The sequence below is a fragment of the Lithobates pipiens genome, unplaced genomic scaffold (genome assembly GCF_037356315.1).
Source record: "Lithobates pipiens isolate NorthernLeopardFrog02 unplaced genomic scaffold, aLitPip1_a1.2 Scaffold_19, whole genome shotgun sequence".
Lineage (NCBI taxonomy): Eukaryota > Metazoa > Chordata > Amphibia > Anura > Ranidae > Lithobates > Lithobates pipiens.
Genome location: NW_027507764.1, coordinates 52910320 through 52930388, shown reverse-complemented (window position 1 = coordinate 52930388; position 20069 = coordinate 52910320).

Sequence of the window (20069 nt, the reverse complement as noted above, 5' to 3'; positions counted from 1 at the left end):
ATGCAGTGCCTGGTTTCACCCAGACATGACGCTTGCCATTCAGGCCAAAGAGTTTAATCTTTGTTTCATCAGACCAGAGAATTTTGTTTCTCATGATCTGAGAGTCCTTCAGGTGCCTTTTGGCAAACTCCAGGTGGTCTGGCATGTGCCTTTTACTGAGGAGTGGCTTCCGTCTGGCCATTCTACCATACAGGCCTGGGTGCTGCTGAGATGGTTGTTCTTTTGAAAGGTTCCCTTCTCTCCACAGAGAAATGCTGGAACTCTGTTAGAGTGACCATTGGGCTCTTGCTCACCTCCATGACTAATCCCTTCTCCCCCGATCGGTCAGTTTCCTGGGCCAAAAAGTATTCTGTTCTCTTTGTATTGCTTCCTTTGTTCCTGGTGTTCTTGCCAGTCCCTCTGCTTTCCTATTAAAAACTGAATGCACTAGGCATAAAAGCATAGCCAGGTCAGTTTTCTAGCTGTCCTGAGATCTCAGCCAGCTCTCCTCCAATGATTAGACTTGTCCTGACACCCCCCCCCCCCCCGCATATTCTGGGCAGATTAGTGTACTGCTGTTTCTCCTCCCCTAGCTTTCTAAACTCCTTATGCAGCTGAGAACAGAGGGTATATGATCACTCAGTAAAAAAAAAAAAAAAGTATTTATATACCTTACCTCCCAACATTTTGAGATGGGAATAAGGGACACTGATTGGCATAGCACTTTCTGTAGACAACGGATGGTGCCAATCCACTATCCAGTGTTTCAATGGAAGTAGAGGATTGGCACCTTCCGTTTTCTACAGGAAGTGGGCCTGTGTACACAACAGCTCCTGGCTGCCGTGGTGATGGTTAGTGATAACAACACAAACTGATTTAAGGGCTTGGGTTAGGCGGCTCCCCTACCTACTGAGAAAGCCCAATGAGAGGGCAACACGCATCTAGGAGGGAGGAGCCGAGCCTGTGATGTTACGCTGCCAATGCGATCAGAGGGGACTGGTGAGACAGCTGACAAGAGATATATATGAGCACTTTTTTGTAAGTGTATTTTGTTGGAGGGGCTTTAAATAAATGATGGAAATGGAGAGCACTATGTACTTTCTGTTACATCTAAGAGTGATTTAAAGGAGTGCCTTATCCCAGGAGAAAAGACAGGTGACCAGCCCAGGAGCATTTGCTGGAGTTGTAAAGAGAAGCCTTTAATATGCATCTGTGAGGTGAGCAGGTTTTTCACCTGGTGTCGTTGTGCACTCTAATTTAGCAAGAGGACTATTGACTGAAGAGCGCAGTGGTGGATTTACACACATATATATATATATATACATATATATATATATATACATATATATATATATATATATATATATATATATATATATATATATATACATATATATATATATATATATATATATATATATATATATATATACACACACAGTATCTCACAAAAGTGAGTACATCCCTCACATTTTTGTAAATATTTTATTATATCTTTTCATATGACAACACTGAAGAAATGACACTTTGCTACAATGTAAAGTAGTGAGTGTACAGCTTGTAAAACAGTGTAAATTTGCTGTCCCCTTATAATAACTCAACACACAGCCTTTAATGTCTAAACCGCTGTCAACAAAAGTGAGTACACCCCTAAGTGAAAATGTCCAAACTGGGCCAAAAGTTTCAATAACTTGCGTGGCCACTATTATTTTCCTGCACTGCCTTAACCCTCGTGGGCATGGAGTTCACCAGAGCTTCACAGGATGTCACTGGAGTCCTCTTCCACTCCTCCATGATGACATCACAGAGCTGGTGGATATTAGCCCTTGTACACACAGTCGGACATTCTGACAACCAAATCAGTTGGATTTTGTCCGACCGATTTTGTCCAATGGATTTTGTCCGAAACTGTTGCATGCACACGGTCGGACAAAGTTGTCGGAAAATCCAATTGTACATAACGTGATGATGTTATTTCATTACGACGGGACTTAGTTCAGGCTAGTAGCCAATAGCTTTGGTCTAGGAATTTGATCTGAGCATGCGTGTCACTTTGTCTGTCGGAGTAGGCTACACATGATCGGAGTATGTCCGATCGGAGCATTTTGTCAGAAAATTTTACCGGCAAGTTGGAAAAGTTGGTCCGTCGGATATTCCGACGGAAACAGTCCGATGGAGACCACACACAGTCGGAATATCCGACAAAACGGTCCGATAGGACACATTCCGTCGGAATCTCCGACCGTGTGTACAAGGGCTTAGAGAGAATAAACAGCATCGTAAAGGCCAAGGAACACACCAGACAGGTCAGGAATAAAGTTGTGGAGAAGTTTAACCACTTGGGTACCGCGCTATTGCCGAATGACGGCATTAGCGCGGACCTAGATTTCCAGGACTACGTCTATTGACGTCGTCCTGGTTACGAGCGGCCTGCGCGCCCCCTGAGGGGCGCGCGCGGCGCGCTCTGTGATCGGCGAGTCCGTGAGACTCGCCTGATCACCGATCCGTGTAAGGGGTCGATCCCGACCCCTTATCACGTGATCAGCTGTCAGCCAATGACAGCTGATCATGTGATAGAACGGAGCCGGTAATCGGCTATTATTCCTCCTCGCGCTGACAGCGCGAGGAGAAAAAAAAAAAGCCGATCACCGGCGGCCGTGATCGGGACATCAGTCCCGATCACGGCCAGCAATGAAAGGCACCACATGCCACCTGCCAGTGCCCACCTGCCTCCCGCAGTGCCATCCTGAAATATAACAAAGTAAAAGTAAGTGCCCCCCGTCTGTGCCCATAATGCCCACAGTGCCACCCCACAGTGCCACCCACAGTGCCACCCCACAGTGCCACCCCACAGTGCCACCCACAGTGCCACCCACAGTGCCACCCACAGTGCCACCCAATCTGCCTCAAAGGTGCTGCACCCCAGTGCCGTCCATCAGTGCCCAGCAGTGCCGCCCATCAGTGCCCAGCAGTGCCGCCCATCAGTGCCCAGCAGTGCCACCTATCAGAGCCACCTATCAGTGCCACCTATCAGTGCCCATCAGTCCCATCTATCTGTGGTACCTATCAGTGCCCATCCGTGCCACCCATCCGTGCCACTTATCCGTGCCACCCATCCGTGCCATCTTATCTGTGCCCATCTTTGCCCATCAGTGCCGCCTTATCTGTGCCCATCGGTGCCGCCTTAACTATGCCTATCAGTGCCCACAAGTGCAGCCTATCAGTGCCCACCAATGCAGCCTATCAGTGCCCACCAATGCAGCCCATCAGTGCCCACCAATGCAGCCTATCAGTGCCGCCTTATCAGCGCACTTCAATGAAGGAGAAAAATGACCCGTTTGCAAAATTTTATAACAAACTATTAAAACATGATTATTATTTATTTTTTTTTTGCATCTTTTTTTGTTTGTTTAGCAAAAAATAAAACTCCGAGCTGTAACTAAATACCACCAAAAGAAAGCTCTATTTGTGGGAAAAAAATGATAGAAATTTCATTTGGGTACAGTGTTGTATGCCCGCGCAATTGTCATTCAAAGTGCATCAGCGCTGAAAGCTGAAAATTGGTCTGGGACTGAGGGGGGTTTAAGTGCCCAGTAAGCAAGTGGTTAAAGCAGGGTTAGGTTAATAAAAAAAATATCCCAAGCTTTGAACATCTCAAAGAGCTCTGTTCAATCCATCATCCAGAAATGGAAAGAGTATGGCACAGCTGCAAACTTACTAAGACATGGCCGTCCACCTAAACTGACAGGCCGGGCAAGGAGAGCATTCATCAGTGAAGCAGCCAAGAGGTCCATGGGAACTCTGGAGGAGCTGCAGAGATCCACAGCTCAGGTGGGAGAATCTGTCCACAGGACAACTATTAGTCGTGCTCTCCACAAATCTGGCCTTATCTGAAGCATGGCAAGAAAACAGACATTGTTGAAAAGCCATAATAAGTCCGGTTTGCAGTTTGCGAGAAGCCATGTGGGGGACACAGCAAACATGTGAAAAAGGGCGCTCTGGAACTGAACTTTTTGGTCTAAAATCAAAACACTATGTGTGGTGGAAAACTAACACTGCACATCACCCTGAGCACACCATCCCCACGTGAAACATGGTGGTGGCAACATCATGCTGTGGAGATGCTTTTCTTCAACAGGGACAGGGAAGCTGGTCAGAGTTGATGGGAAGATGGATGGAGCCAAATACAGGACAATCTTAGAAGAAAACCTGTAAGCCACCGTACACACGGTCGGACATTCTGCCAACCAAATCTGTCGGATTTTGTCAGTCGGATTTTGTCCGTCGGATTGTGTCCAAAACTGTTGTATACACACGGTCGGACAAAGTTGTCGAAAAATCCGATCTTTCAGAACGTGATGATGTAATTTCGTTACGATGTGACTACATTCAGGCTAGTAGCCAATAGCTTTGATGTAGGAATTTGATCTGAGCATGCGTGGCACTTTGTCTGATCGGAATTCTCTACACATGATTGGAGTATGTCCTATCGGACCAGTTTGTCGGAAAATATTTCCAACAAGTTGGAAAATTTGGTCTGACGGATATTCCGACGGAAACAGTCCGATGCATACCACACACAGTCGGATTATCCGACAACACGGTCCGATAGGACACATTCCGACGGATTCTCTACCGTGTGTATGGGGGCTTAGATATCACTCTCTAGATGTGCAAAGCTGGTAGAGACATCCCCAAAAATGTGCCACTTTATGTTGGTCTATCACATGTGTGAATACTTTTTCAAGGCTCTGTATACTGTTCAGTAGTGCTGCACTATATTGGTTATTTCAAACCCATTATAGATTTAATGTAAGGAGATAAATATATAGCTTTTTTTTTTTTTTATTGTCTTGATTGTCATTTTTCAATGCTCACTTTTTTTATTATTTAATGCCCTCACAATATATCTGGATAGTCTACACTTTGCTGTTGTTTTTGAGTAGATTCAAGGCTGAGCAATGCGGAATGATAACCTCAGCCCACATAATGTCACAGCCATTAGTTAGAAGAAAACAATAAAGCGTTCAAATACAAGTACTCAGCCATTCAAACAATGCTATTCAATTGACAGAGGAAAATTCTACTTTGTTAAAAAGTTGGGATACATGATTTGTAAACAAGATGTTTTTTTAATTTAAAGCCCAATTTAAGTTAAAATACAAAGTATGCCAAACCATAATGTTGAATGTGTGAAAACATATAAAAGTTCCTCAGTGATGCTGAAAAGTCTGCAGAGAAGAGAGCAACCATTGCTGATTGTACAGCTGTAGTGGTGATAAGGCAGGAGATATGTTGGACCATACGGAGATAGAGTTGCCACCTCATCCCTTTAAACCCAAACACATACAGTATGAATTACACAGGTTCTGAGGCAAATTTAATGCAGATAAGTCACCAAGTGAGTTTAAGTACCACCTTAAAGTGGTTGTAAACCCTAAAAAAACAAACCCCCCCCCCCCAAAAAAAACCTGCAAGACAAAGGCATAATGAGCTAGTATGCATAGCATACTATCTCATTATGAATTACCTACCTGAGGTCAAAGGCCCTGCAGCGGTCCTCATTCACTGCTTCGGCGGCCGGCAGCGCTCCCGGGGGCTATTTCTGGGTATTTGTGGCTCCGGCGCTGTGATTGGCCAGAGCCGATGACGTCACTCCCTCGTACACTTCGTTGTTTCAGCTTGCTTAAGTGCGTTGTAGTCCCAGATACCAGCGGGCCCAGGACGATTCCCTGGGAGTGGACTGCAGCCCCCAGCACGCTGAGCAGGAGGAGGTAGAAGAGGGGAGAGTGGACCAAGAGAGGAGAGGAGGAACCACAAGGCTGTCCAGCTGTTCACAAGGTATGAATACTTTTTCAAGGCGCTGTGTGTGTGTGTATATATATATTATACATTCAATAAAGGTGAGATTGCAACAACAAAGAAGGTCTACTTAGGCTTCAGTCAGAATGGCACTAGCTGCATCCCCTCCCCCTGGTACCTCACACTCAGTGAAATCCTTTTAGAGCTCTAAGGTATCTATGGCAACACAGGGGGAATATGACTTTCATTTATCTATACAAACTTCACAAACGATAACTTTTAAAGACCCTGGTCATTCTTCTGTTCTGAGACAATTTGAAAAAATGCTTCACAAAACCCCTAAACAGACCTAAGATCATATTACAAACAGTCTGACTAGGGAAATCAGAGAACTGGGCTAAAGCACTGCGGGTCGATGTACATGCAAATAACACTGAGGCTTCAACAGTTGAATTTGAAAACCTCAAAGAGGAAAATGTAGTCCTTCAGCCTAGGTTCACATTTGTGCGAACACAGAAATCGCATGTGATTTGCACCAGCACTGTGGGGCCGATCGCATGCGATGTCTGTGCAATGCAAGTTCAGCCATACAGTTGTATGGCTGAACTCGCACTGAATTCGAACAATGGACTTTTTTTCCCTTTGCACTGCAATCAGATTGAATGGGTGTTCTCACCTATGCGATCCAATTCCTGTGCGAGTTCACAGTTCACACTGCAATCTGTGAACCAATCAGGGGTGTCATTGACAATGTATTGACACCTGCAGCGGTTTGCAGAGGGCAATGTGAACTGCCTGCGGTAGAGATGTGATGCAGGAATCGGCACTGTAATCGGGTTGGTTCCCGCATAGTGATGGCCGAACGGTTCGCCCGGCGGTCGTTTCGCGGCGAATTTCCGACTTTCGCCGTCCGCGGGTTCGAACGCCTTTTTCCGTCGTTCGCCCCGGCGGACTTACGTGTTTAATGTATACAAGAACTTTAACCTTTCGTGACACGTTTATCATGTGTTACAGGACAACCAATTGAGACATGACAGCTCATGGACACTTGGACATTCCCCCTAACCTATAAATACACCCGATCCGGTGGCCATTTTACATTCTTTCTTCTGTCACTGTAGGGAAAGGATCCTGTGTGGAGTAGGGACAGAGAAAACGCTAGCTATTTGGTACACAAAAGTTCTTTTCAGGACTGGTATAGGTGTTAGGTCAGCAGCCTGAGTTTCTTTTGTCAGTTTAGATAAAGGGACAGAGCGCTGTATGCTGCTATTTTAGGGACAGCTCAGCCAGATTAGTCTTTCTTCATCATCATCATCATCATCATCATTAGCTGTTACTATCAGGTCCACAAAAGAGCTGTTCCAGCTAATCGTTCCAGCCTACTCTTTTTTGCCAATTTGTATAGGGACAGGCAGGAAGCAGTGTTGTCAGGCAGTGAGGATAATTTTAAAGACTTGCTGTTACTATTAGTTCCACAAAGGTTCTTTTCAGGACTGGTATCAGTGGTACGGTAATAGGCTTGTACACGTATAATATTCTTTCTTCCAAATATAGAAAGAATATTATACTTGACTGCTGCCCTTCTGCTGCAGTCTGCTAATCATTCACAACTCACTTGTTCCACAAAGCTCTTTATCAGGACTGGTAACTTGGTCTGTCTAGGGTGCTACGGTACATAGGCTTGGGTGCGGTACAGTCTGCTGTTCTGTAAGGACCGCTATCGGTCCACAATACATAGGGTTGCCGTGCACTACTGCTGACCGCTGCCCTATACTGCAGCAGTCCTTCATTGGTATAGGGACTGACGTACAGTCTGCTAATCACTAACACACAACCTGCTTGGTCCACAAAAGTTCTTATAAGGACTGGTAACTTGGTATAGGGTGCTACGGTACATAGGCCTGAGTGCAGTACAGTCTGCTGTTCTGTAAGGACCGCTATCGGTCCACAATACATAGGGTTGACGTGCACTACTGCTGACCGCTGCCCTATACTGCAGCAGTCCTTCAGCGGTATAGGGACTGACGCACAGTCTGCTAAACACTAACACACAACCTGCTTGGTCCACAAAAGTTCTTATAAGGACTGGTAACTTGGTATAGGGTGCTACGGTACATAGGCCTGAGTGCAGTACAGTCTGCTGTTCTGTAAGGACCGCTATCGGTCCACAATACATAGGGTTGCCGTGCACTACTGCTGACCGCTGCCCTATACTGCAGCAGTCCTTCAGCGGTATAGGGACTGACGCACAGTCTGCTAAACACTAACACACAACCTGCTTGGTCCACAAAAGTTCTTATAAGGACTGGTAACTTGGTATAGGGTGCTACGGTACATAGGCCTGAGTGCAGTACAGTCTGCTGTTCTGTAAGGACCGCTATCGGTCCACAATACATAGGGTTGACGTGCACTACTGCTGACCGCTGCCCTATACTGCAGCAGTCCTTCAGCGGTATAGGGACTGACGCACAGTCTGCTAAACACTAACACACAACCTGCTTGGTCCACAAAAGTTCTTATAAGGACTGGTAACTTGGTATAGGGTGCTACGGTACATAGGCCTGAGTGCAGTACAGTCTGCTGTTCTGTAAGGACCGCTATCGGTCCACAATACATAGGGTTGCCGTGCACTACTGCTGACCGCTGCCCTATACTGCAGCAGTCCTTCATTGGTATAGGGACTGACGTACAGTCTGCTAATCACTAACACACAACCTGCTTGGTCCACAAAAGTTCTTATAAGGACTGGTAACTTGGTATAGGGTGCTACGGTACATAGGCCTGAGTGCGTTACAGTCTGCTGTTCTGTAAGGACCGCTATCGGTCCACAATACATAGGGTTGCCGTGCACTACTGCTGACCGCTGCCCTATACTGCAGCAGTCCTTCATTGGTATAGGGACTGACGTACAGTCTGCTAATCACTAACACACAACCTGCTTGGTCCACAAAAGTTCTTATAAGGACTGGTAACTTGGTATAGGGTGCTACGGTACATAGGCCTGAGTGCAGTACAGTCTGCTGTTCTGTAAGGACCGCTATCGGTCCACAATACATAGGGTTGCCGTGCACTACTGCTGACCGCTGCCCTATACTGCAGCAGTCCTTCAGCGGTATAGGGACTGACGCACAGTCTGCTAAACACTAACACACAACCTGCTTGGTCCACAAAAGTTCTTATAAGGACTGGTAACTTGGTATAGGGTGCTACGGTACATAGGCCTGAGTGCAGTACAGTCTGCTGTTCTGTAAGGACCGCTATCGGTCCACAATACATAGGGTTGCCGTGCACTACTGCTGACCGCTGCCCTATACTGCAGCAGTCCTTCATTGGTATAGGGACTGACGTACAGTCTGCTAATCACTAACACACAACCTGCTTGGTCCACAAAAGTTCTTATAAGGACTGGTAACTTGGTATAGGGTGCTACGGTACATAGGCCTGAGTGCGTTACAGTCTGCTGTTCTGTAAGGACCGCTATCGGTCCACAATACATAGGGTTGCCGTGCACTACTGCTGACCGCTGCCCTATACTGCAGCAGTCCTTCATTGGTATAGGGACTGACGTACAGTCTGCTAATCACTAACACACAACCTGCTTGGTCCACAAAAGTTCTTATAAGGACTGGTAACTTGGTATAGGGTGCTACGGTACATAGGCCTGAGTGCGTTACAGTCTGCTGTTCTGTAAGGACCGCTATCGGTCCACAATACATAGGGTTGCCGTGCACTACTGCTGACCGCTGCCCTATACTGCAGCAGTCCTTCATTGGTATAGGGACTGACGTACAGTCTGCTAATCACTAACACACAACCTGCTTGGTCCACAAAAGTTCTTATAAGGACTGGTAACTTGGTATAGGGTGCTACGGTACATAGGCCTGAGTGCAGTACAGTCTGCTGTTCTGTAAGGACCGCTATCGGTCCACAATACATAGGGTTGCCGTGCACTACTGCTGACCGCTGCCCTATACTGCAGCAGTCCTTCAGCGGTATAGGGACTGACGCACAGTCTGCTAAACACTAACACACAACCTGCTTGGTCCACAAAAGTTCTTATAAGGACTGGTAACTTGGTATAGGGTGCTACGGTACATAGGCCTGAGTGCAGTACAGTCTGCTGTTCTGTAAGGACCGCTATCGGTCCACAATACATAGGGTTGCCGTGCACTACTGCTGACCGCTGCCCTATACTGCAGCAGTCCTTCAGCGGTATAGGGACTGACGTACAGTCTGCTAATCACTAACACACAACCTGCTTGGTCCACAAAAGTTCTTATAAGGACTGGTAACTTGGTATAGGGTGCTACGGTACATAGGCCTGAGTGCAGTACAGTCTGCTGTTCTGTAAGGACCGCTATCGGTCCACAATACATAGGGTTGCCGTGCACTACTGCTGACCGCTGCCCTATACTGCAGCAGTCCTTCAGCGGTATAGGGACTGACGCACAGTCTGCTAAACACTAACACACAACCTGCTTGGTCCACAAAAGTTCTTATAAGGACTGGTAACTTGGTATAGGGTGCTACGGTACATAGGCCTGAGTGCAGTACAGTCTGCTGTTCTGTAAGGACCGCTATCGGTCCACAATACATAGGGTTGCCGTGCACTACTGCTGACCGCTGCCCTATACTGCAGCAGTCCTTCATTGGTATAGGGACTGACGTACAGTCTGCTAATCACTAACACACAACCTGCTTGGTCCACAAAAGTTCTTATAAGGACTGGTAACTTGGTATAGGGTGCTACGGTACATAGGCCTGAGTGCGTTACAGTCTGCTGTTCTGTAAGGACCGCTATCGGTCCACAATACATAGGGTTGCCGTGCACTACTGCTGACCGCTGCCCTATACTGCAGCAGTCCTTCATTGGTATAGGGACTGACGTACAGTCTGCTAATCACTAACACACAACCTGCTTGGTCCACAAAAGTTCTTATAAGGACTGGTAACTTGGTATAGGGTGCTACGGTACATAGGCCTGAGTGCAGTACAGTCTGCTGTTCTGTAAGGACCGCTATCGGTCCACAATACATAGGGTTGACGTGCACTACTGCTGACCGCTGCCCTATACTGCAGCAGTCCTTCAGCGGTATAGGGACTGACGCACAGTCTGCTAAACACTAACACACAACCTGCTTGGTCCACAAAAGTTCTTATAAGGACTGGTAACTTGGTATAGGGTGCTACGGTACATAGGCCTGAGTGCAGTACAGTCTGCTGTTCTGTAAGGACCGCTATCGGTCCACAATACATAGGGTTGCCGTGCACTACTGCTGACCGCTGCCCTATACTGCAGCAGTCCTTCAGCGGTATAGGGACTGACGCACAGTCTGCTAAACACTAACACACAACCTGCTTGGTCCACAAAAGTTCTTATAAGGACTGGTAACTTGGTATAGGGTGCTACGGTACATAGGCCTGAGTGCAGTACAGTCTGCTGTTCTGTAAGGACCGCTATCGGTCCACAATACATAGGGTTGCCGTGCACTACTGCTGACCGCTGCCCTATACTGCAGCAGTCCTTCAGCGGTATAGGGACTGACGCACAGTCTGCTAAACACTAACACACAACCTGCTTGGTCCACAAAAGTTCTTATAAGGACTGGTAACTTGGTATAGGGTGCTACGGTACATAGGCCTGAGTGCAGTACAGTCTGCTGTTCTGTAAGGACCGCTATCGGTCCACAATACATAGGGTTGCCGTGCACTACTGCTGACCGCTGCCCTATACTGCAGCAGTCCTTCATTGGTATAGGGACTGACGTACAGTCTGCTAATCACTAACACACAACCTGCTTGGTCCACAAAAGTTCTTATAAGGACTGGTAACTTGGTATAGGGTGCTACGGTACATAGGCCTGAGTGCGTTACAGTCTGCTGTTCTGTAAGGACCGCTATCGGTCCACAATACATAGGGTTGCCGTGCACTACTGCTGACCGCTGCCCTATACTGCAGCAGTCCTTCATTGGTATAGGGACTGACGTACAGTCTGCTAATCACTAACACACAACCTGCTTGGTCCACAAAAGTTTTTATAAGGACTGGTAACTTGGTATAGGGTGCTACGGTACATAGGCCTGAGTGCAGTACAGTCTGCTGTTCTGTAAGGACCGCTATCGGTCCACAATACATAGGGTTGCCGTGCACTACTGCTGACCGCTGCCCTATACTGCAGCAGTCCTTCATTGGTATAGGGACTGACGTACAGTCTGCTAATCACTAACACACAACCTGCTTGGTCCACAAAAGTTTTTATAAGGACTGGTAACTTGGTATAGGGTGCTACGGTACATAGGCCTGAGTGCAGTACAGTCTGCTGTTCTGTAAGGACCGCTATCGGTCCACAATACATAGGGTTGCCGTGCACTACTGCTGACCGCTGCCCTATACTGCAGCAGTCCTTCAGCGGTATAGGGACTGACGCACAGTCTGCTAAACACTAACACACAACCTGCTTGGTCCACAAAAGTTCTTATAAGGACTGGTAACTTGGTATAGGGTGCTACGGTACATAGGCCTGAGTGCAGTACAGTCTGCTGTTCTGTAAGGACCGCTATCGGTCCACAATACATAGGGTTGCCGTGCACTACTGCTGACCGCTGCCCTATACTGCAGCAGTCCTTCATTGGTATAGGGACTGACGTACAGTCTGCTAATCACTAACACACAACCTGCTTGGTCCACAAAAGTTCTTATAAGGACTGGTAACTTGGTATAGGGTGCTACGGTACATAGGCCTGAGTGCGTTACAGTCTGCTGTTCTGTAAGGACCGCTATCGGTCCACAATACATAGGGTTGCCGTGCACTACTGCTGACCGCTGCCCTATACTGCAGCAGTCCTTCATTGGTATAGGGACTGACGTACAGTCTGCTAATCACTAACACACAACCTGCTTGGTCCACAAAAGTTTTTATAAGGACTGGTAACTTGGTATAGGGTGCTACGGTACATAGGCCTGAGTGCAGTACAGTCTGCTGTTCTGTAAGGACCGCTATCGGTCCACAATACATAGGGTTGCCGTGCACTACTGCTGACCGCTGCCCTATACTGCAGCAGTCCTTCATTGGTATAGGGACTGACGTACAGTCTGCTAATCACTAACACACAACCTGCTTGGTCCACAAAAGTTTTTATAAGGACTGGTAACTTGGTATAGGGTGCTACGGTACATAGGCCTGAGTGCAGTACAGTCTGCTGTTCTGTAAGGACCGCTATCGGTCCACAATACATAGGGTTGCCGTGCACTACTGCTGACCGCTGCCCTATACTGCAGCAGTCCTTCATTGGTATAGGGACTGACGTACAGTCTGCTAATCACTAACACACAACCTGCTTGGTCCACAAAAGTTTTTATAAGGACTGGTAACTTGGTATAGGGTGCTACGGTACATAGGCCTGAGTGCAGTACAGTCTGCTGTTCTGTAAGGACCGCTATCGGTCCACAATACATAGGGTTGCCGTGCACTACTGCTGACCGCTGCCCTATACTGCAGCAGTCCTTCATTGGTATAGGGACTGACGTACAGTCTGCTAATCACTAACACACAACCTGCTTGGTCCACAAAAGTTTTTATAAGGACTGGTAACTTGGTATAGGGTGCTACGGTACATAGGCCTGAGTGCAGTACAGTCTGCTGTTCTGTAAGGACCGCTATCGGTCCACAATACATAGGGTTGACGTGCACTACTGCTGACCGCTGCCCTATACTGCAGCAGTCCTTCAGCGGTATAGGGACTAAGAGTTTTGTCACAGGGTGATTTAAAAAATGACAGGCAGAGGAAGAGGCAGGCCCTTCCGCAGGGGTGGTAGGGGTAGGGCAGGAGCAACAGCCTTGAGCCAAAGTGGGAAGTTGCAGAAGGTGCGTTCAATTACTTTAAAGGACGCACCAGACTTGGTTGAGTGGCTCACTCAGCCTTATTCTTCTGCACCCTCCTCATCCTCTCGATCTGCACCCTCTTCTTCACTCTCTGCTATGTGCACCCCCAAAGACACTACCACCAACAACACGACCACCACCACCACCACCACATACCTTCCGCTTGAGTCACTGGAATTATTTTCCGATCCATATCAAGAGGACATTTCTGATGCGCAGCCACTCTTGGTATTGGATCAGGAAGAGGAGGTAGCAACAAGCGCTACTCAGCAGTCTGACGCCAGTACCCAGATCAGCCCAAGGAGGAGGTTGGTCCCCGGTGTTGCTGCCTACTCTACTTATAGCGGTGGGGAAGGTGACGTTGATGATGACGTGTCTAGTGATGTCACGTGGGTGCCCACAAGAGAGGAAGAGGAGGGGAGTTCAGAGGGAGATATGGACCAGCAGATAGGGAGGAGAAGCAGCAATGACTTACATTGCACAGCAGGGACAAAGCAGACTGCAAATGTATCAGGAGCGAGTCATCGACCATGTACGGTCACATCTGGCGCTCCCAGGACACCGGCACATGGCTCCGCAGTGTGGGCTTTTTTTAACGTGTCCGCTGCTGACAATAGCGTTGCCATCTGCAATCTTTGCAGTCAACGCGTTAGTCGCGGTAAGCCCAATACTCACCTAGGGACGACCGCCTTAAGAAGGCACATGAGCAGCCATCACCGAGCCCAGTGGGAGCAACGGAACACACAAAGCCACACTGCAGGCTCTCACCGTCCAGCCTCGTCTTCTACTTCTCCTTCTCCTCTCTCCTCACAATTGTCCTCCACTCCACCTTCCATCACGCCAAGCTCACATTTTTCTGCAAAAAGGCAGGCTTCCGTGGGCCTAATGTTTGAGCGTAAAAAAATGATGACGCCGGATAACCCTCTTGCCCAACGGTTGGCGGCTGGCTTGTCAGAACTCATAGCCCGCCAACTACTGCCATATAAACTGGTGGACTCGGAGGCCTTTCGCAAATTTGTGGCCATTGGAACACCACAATGGAAGGTCCCAGGAAGGAAGTATTTCTCAGAGAAGGGCATCCCAGAGCTATATGGCCATGTTCAGCGGCAAGTGAATGTATCTCTGGCACACAGTGTCGGTGCCAAGATACATCTGACCACAGACACGTGGTCTAGCAAACACGGGCAGGGAAGGTATATCAGTTTTACTGCCCACTGGGTGAACCTTCTGACGGCCGTCAAGCATGTAACCCGTGGCACCCGTGTAGATTTGGTTTTACCGCCACGGATTGCATGCAGGCCTGACTCTTCTTCTCCTCCTCCTACTCCATCCTCCTCCCTCTCCTCCTCAGCTGCCTCCTCCTTTTCCGCTGCTAGCGTCTCTTCCACTGCACCGCCCAAGCTCCCCAGAACCTATTCCACATGCCAGGTGAGACGTTGCCATGCCGTGCTGCGTCTGTTGTGCCTGGAAGCAAAGAGCCACACTGGCCCGGCACTCCTTTCAGCTTTGCGTTCACAGGCAGATGAGTGGCTAACACCGCTCAATTTGACAGTTGGTAAAGTGGTGTGTGACAACGGTGCCAATCTGCTTAGCGCATTGAAACAGGGCAAAATCACGCACGTGCCGTGCATGGCACACGTCTTAAACTTGGTCGTGCAGCGATTCCTTGTCAAATACCCTGGGGTCCAGGACATCTTGCGGCAGGCAAGGAAAATCTCGGCCCATTTCAGAAGATCTTACACGGCCATGGCTCGCCTTGCTGACATTCAGCGGCGACACCATCTGCCGGTCAGACGTCTTATTTGCGATTGCCCGACGCGATGGAACTCAACCTTCTATATGCTTGATAGGCTGCTCCAGCAGAAACGTGCAGTTAACGTCTACCTGTATGAACTCTGCGAAAGAAACGGTTCTGGGGAGCTGGGTTTTTTTTCACCGCGCCAGTGGCTGCTCATGCGCGACACATGCAGACTTCTGCGGCCATTTGAGGAGATCACCAAACTGGTCAGTCGCAGCCATGGCGCCATCAGTGACATGGTACCTTATGCCTTCTTTCTGGAGCGTGCATTGCGTCGTGTCATTGATCAGGCTGTGGAGGAGCAGGAGCGGGAAGATGAGGAAGTCGCAATGCTGGATGAATTCCCAGGGGGGGCTACTCTATCTGAGACAAGTCAACAACAGGAGTCTGATGAGGAGTCAGAGGAGGATGGTGCCGGGGCGGATGAGCAGGAGCAAGAAGAGCATGCTTTAAACCTTTCTGGGATCCCTGTTGTGCGAGGATGGGGAGAGGAGAATGAAGAGGACGACATTATCCTGGATGATGAGCAGGAGCCAGGCCACCACACCGCTTCCACTTTAGTGCAAATGGGGGCCTTCATGCTCCAGTGTTTTAATAGGGACCCCCGTATAAAAAGCATGAGGGTCAAGGACCAGTACTGGGTGGCAACGTACTTAGACCCCCGGTACAAACACAAAATGGCGGAAATGTTACCGCCGTCGCAGAGGGCTGTCAGAATGCAGCACTTCCAGGCCTTGCTTCGAGAAATGCTGCATTCTGCTTTTGCGTGCGCTGGCAGAGGAGCAATTCCCACTCCCAGAGAAGGATTTGCGGGTACCAATCCAACAGCGCCTGCAAGAAGAGGCCGGTTTGAAGATGTGTTGGTGACTTCGGATATGAGGTCATTCTTTCAGCCGACCCATCGACAGGTGTCATCCGGATCCAGCATCAGGGAACGCCTAGACCGTCAGGTGTCCGACTACATTGGGTTAACGGCCGATGTGGACGCTCTGAGGAGTGATGAACCCCTAGACTACTGGGTGGGCAGGCTTGACCTCTGGCCAGAGCTTGCCCAATTTGCAATCGAACTGTTGGCTTGCCCCTCATCCAGTGTCCTGTCCGAAAGGACGTTCAGCGCAGCAGGGGGGATTGTGACCGATAAGCGTACTCGCCTAGCTCACCACAGTGTTAACTACCTCACATTTCTAAAAATGAATGAGGCATGGATCTCGGAGGAATTCAACACATGTGATCAGTAGACCATGTATATGTCTATAAACAATTTTTGGAATCAAGCACACAGACCTTCTTAATTCATTTGGCTCACTTCCCTGACCCAAAAAAGCACACCGTACTATATGCCCCTACCCTCCTCTTTGAAGAGGTTGAGCGGTGTCATATTTCTACTGGGGCTGCTTATTATGAGGGGTTCCCACCATCCCTGTGCTGTGCTGACTTCCTCCTGGGTGTTCTTATTATGAGGGGCTCCCACCATCCCTGTGCTGTGCTGACTTCCTCCTGGGGGTTCTTATTATGAGGGGATCACACCATCCCTGTGCTGTGCTGACTTCCTCCTGGGGGTTCTTATTATGAGGGGATCACACCATCCCTGTGCTGTGCTGACTTCCTCCTGGGGGTTCTTATTATGAGGGGATCACACCATCCCTGTGCTGTGCTGACTTCCTCCTGGGGCTGCTTACGGTGCTGCTGTCAGCGCTGTATGTCACGGAGCTGCTGTCAGCGCTGTATGTCACGGAGCTGCTGTCAGCGCTGTATGTCACGGAGCTGCTGTCAGCGCTGTATGTCACGGAGCTGCTGTCAGCGCTGTATGTCACGGAGCTGCTGTCAGCGCTGTATGTCACGGAGCTGCTGTCAGCGCTGTATGTCACGGAGCTGCTGTCAGCGCTGTATGTCACGGTGCTGCTGTCAGCGCTGTATGTCACGGAGCTGCTGTCAGCGCTGTATGTCACGGAGCTGCTGTCAGCGCTGTATGTCACGGAGCTGCTGTCAGCGCTGTATGTCACGGAGCTGCTGTCAGCGCTGTATGTCACGGAGCTGCTGTCAGCGCTGTATGTCACGGTGCTGCTGTCAGCGCTGTATGTCACGGAGCTGCTGTCAGCGCTGTATGTCACGGAGCTGCTGTCAGCGCTGTATGTCACGGTGCTGCTGTCAGCGCTGTATGTCACGGAGCTGCTGTCAGCGCTGTATGTCACGGTGCTGCTGTCAGCGCTGTATGTCACGGAGCTGCTGTCAGCGCTGTATGTCACGGAGCTGCTGTCAGTGCTGTATGTCACGGAGCTGCTGTCAGCGCTGTATGTCACGGAGCTGCTGTCAGCGCTGTATGTCACGGAGCTGCTGTCAGCGCTGTATGTCACGGTGCTGCTGTCAGCGCTGTATGTCACGGAGCTGCTGTCAGCGCTGTATGTCACGGAGCTGCTGTCAGTGCTGTATGTCACGGAGCTGCTGTCAGCGCTGTATGTCACGGAGCTGCTGTCAGCGCTGTATGTCACGGAGCTGCTGTCAGCGCTGTATGTCACGGTGCTGCTGTCAGCGCTGTATGTCACGGAGCTGCTGTCAGCGCTGTATGTCACGGAGCTGCTGTCAGCGCTGTATGTCACGGAGCTGCTGTCAGCGCTGTATGTCACGGAGCTGCTGTCAGCGCTGTATGTCACGGAGCTGCTGTCAGCGCTGTATGTCACGGTGCTGATGTCAGTGCTCTGTATTACGGTGCTGCTGTCAGTGCTCTGTATCTCCTGCACCCTCTTGTTTGCCTACCCTGGTCCCTGACCTTCCCTCTCCTCCATTGCCTTCATTAGCTCCATAGTCCTGAATTGTCAGAACAATTTCCCAAATAAAAAAAAAATGCTTGTAGTTATCGATCCCAAATTCACCTCATACATGTATTATGCTATTGTCCAGGTGGTGGGACTACGTGCTACCCCCTAATAATTACCCCGTGGCCGCAAATTCGACCTAAAGGTTTGCGAAATTCGCCTCCCATTGAAGTCAATGGAGCCCGCGGCGAACGGTCGTTTTCGCGAACGTTTGTGCCCGTTCGCGTTTCGCGTTCGCGAAACGTCCCGTCGGAAGTTCGTCCATCACTATTCCCGCATCGCACAAGTGTGAACCTAGGCTCTATCTCATTTAGAAGGTTATGAAAATAGGGCCCGCCGTTCCAATATCTGTATACGTGGAATAACTGCATCTGTCACTGATTTCCAAGCCACAATGCTATCCCTATTTCAAGAACTACAGCCTTCCATACCAGGTGAATGAATGGAGGTGGACAGGGCCCATAGAGCCCTCACACCTCTTAAAGCTGATGGACCACTATGCAATATTATCACCAAATTTCACTCTTTCCATACCAAGGAACAACTTCTAGCTGCAGCTAGAGCAAAAGATTCACCGATTTTCCAGGGACATAGCTATCAACTTTTTGTTGATCTATCTCAGCTCACAATCTCTAAGCATTGGACTTTGAAGCCACTTCTTCACATTTTACAGCAACATTAAAACACCTAAATGGGGCTTTACATTTTCAATTTGCTTTACTTACCAAGGATCTAAATATGTCTGCCGTTCTGCTGAAGAACTCCAACATGAAGTTGAATGGTTACTCGTTCCCTGAAAAATCAGCTGATACTGAAGGAAATAAAAGTCGCCAGGGGCAATCAAAACGTTGTAGCTTTTCTTCTCCTATGCCAACTCCTGAGGACTCTATGGACTGAATTTTTTCTTTTTGTTTGACTCAATGTCAGGTATTCTTATATCTTTAACTTCCAACTAACTGGATGTTTGGTAAACTTCTTCCTTTTTTTTTTTTTTTTGGTGTCTTACCAGTTTAGAATTCGCTAGATGCAAACTTTTTTTCTATTGTTTAACTCCTTACTTTTCTGCTGGCCTATATACTTTTTTATTTTTTTTTACTGACAGCAGCGAGTTGTTCGCTATATTTCTTTACATAGCCTTGAGTTATTATTCCTTTTTTTTTAGTTTTCTGTGATGTTTTTTGTTACTTGTATACATCTTACCCCATCCCTTCCATCCCTCTTCATATGCTTTCGCATTACACATTGATGGGTATGGAACTTTTTGGGACAATGGTATCATTTCTATTTATGTATTAATTTTTATTGTTTGCATTGTTCCTTTTGGTGGTGTTTTTTGCGCCTCCAATTTGCTGCCCTCGGATCCCCATTATTATGTGTGCCTCTGACAGTAGCTCTTTGGCCTTTGGTGAACCGCTTGTCTCTCCCCCAGTATGCCGTTCTGTTGATCTATTAGCTCTCTTTATTATTTTACAAATCTTAGTAAAATATGCTCGACGAGAGCCAATTCCCTTTACTTTTCTTACAGCTTTTCCTTTTTCCTACCCTCCCTATACGGAATTGTATGCGATCCTACTGTCAGAACTTAACGTTTTTATTATGCAACTCCTTATATTACCAATATGGGCTCTTAAACATTTTGACCCTAAATGTACAAGGTCTTAATATACCACAAAAACACACTAAAGCATTCTGTTCATTTGCCACAGCTAAAATCCACATTATTTGCCTACAGGAGACCCATTTTACTGAACAATCTACTCCTATGTTTTTCAGCTCCTCTTATCTATAGGTATA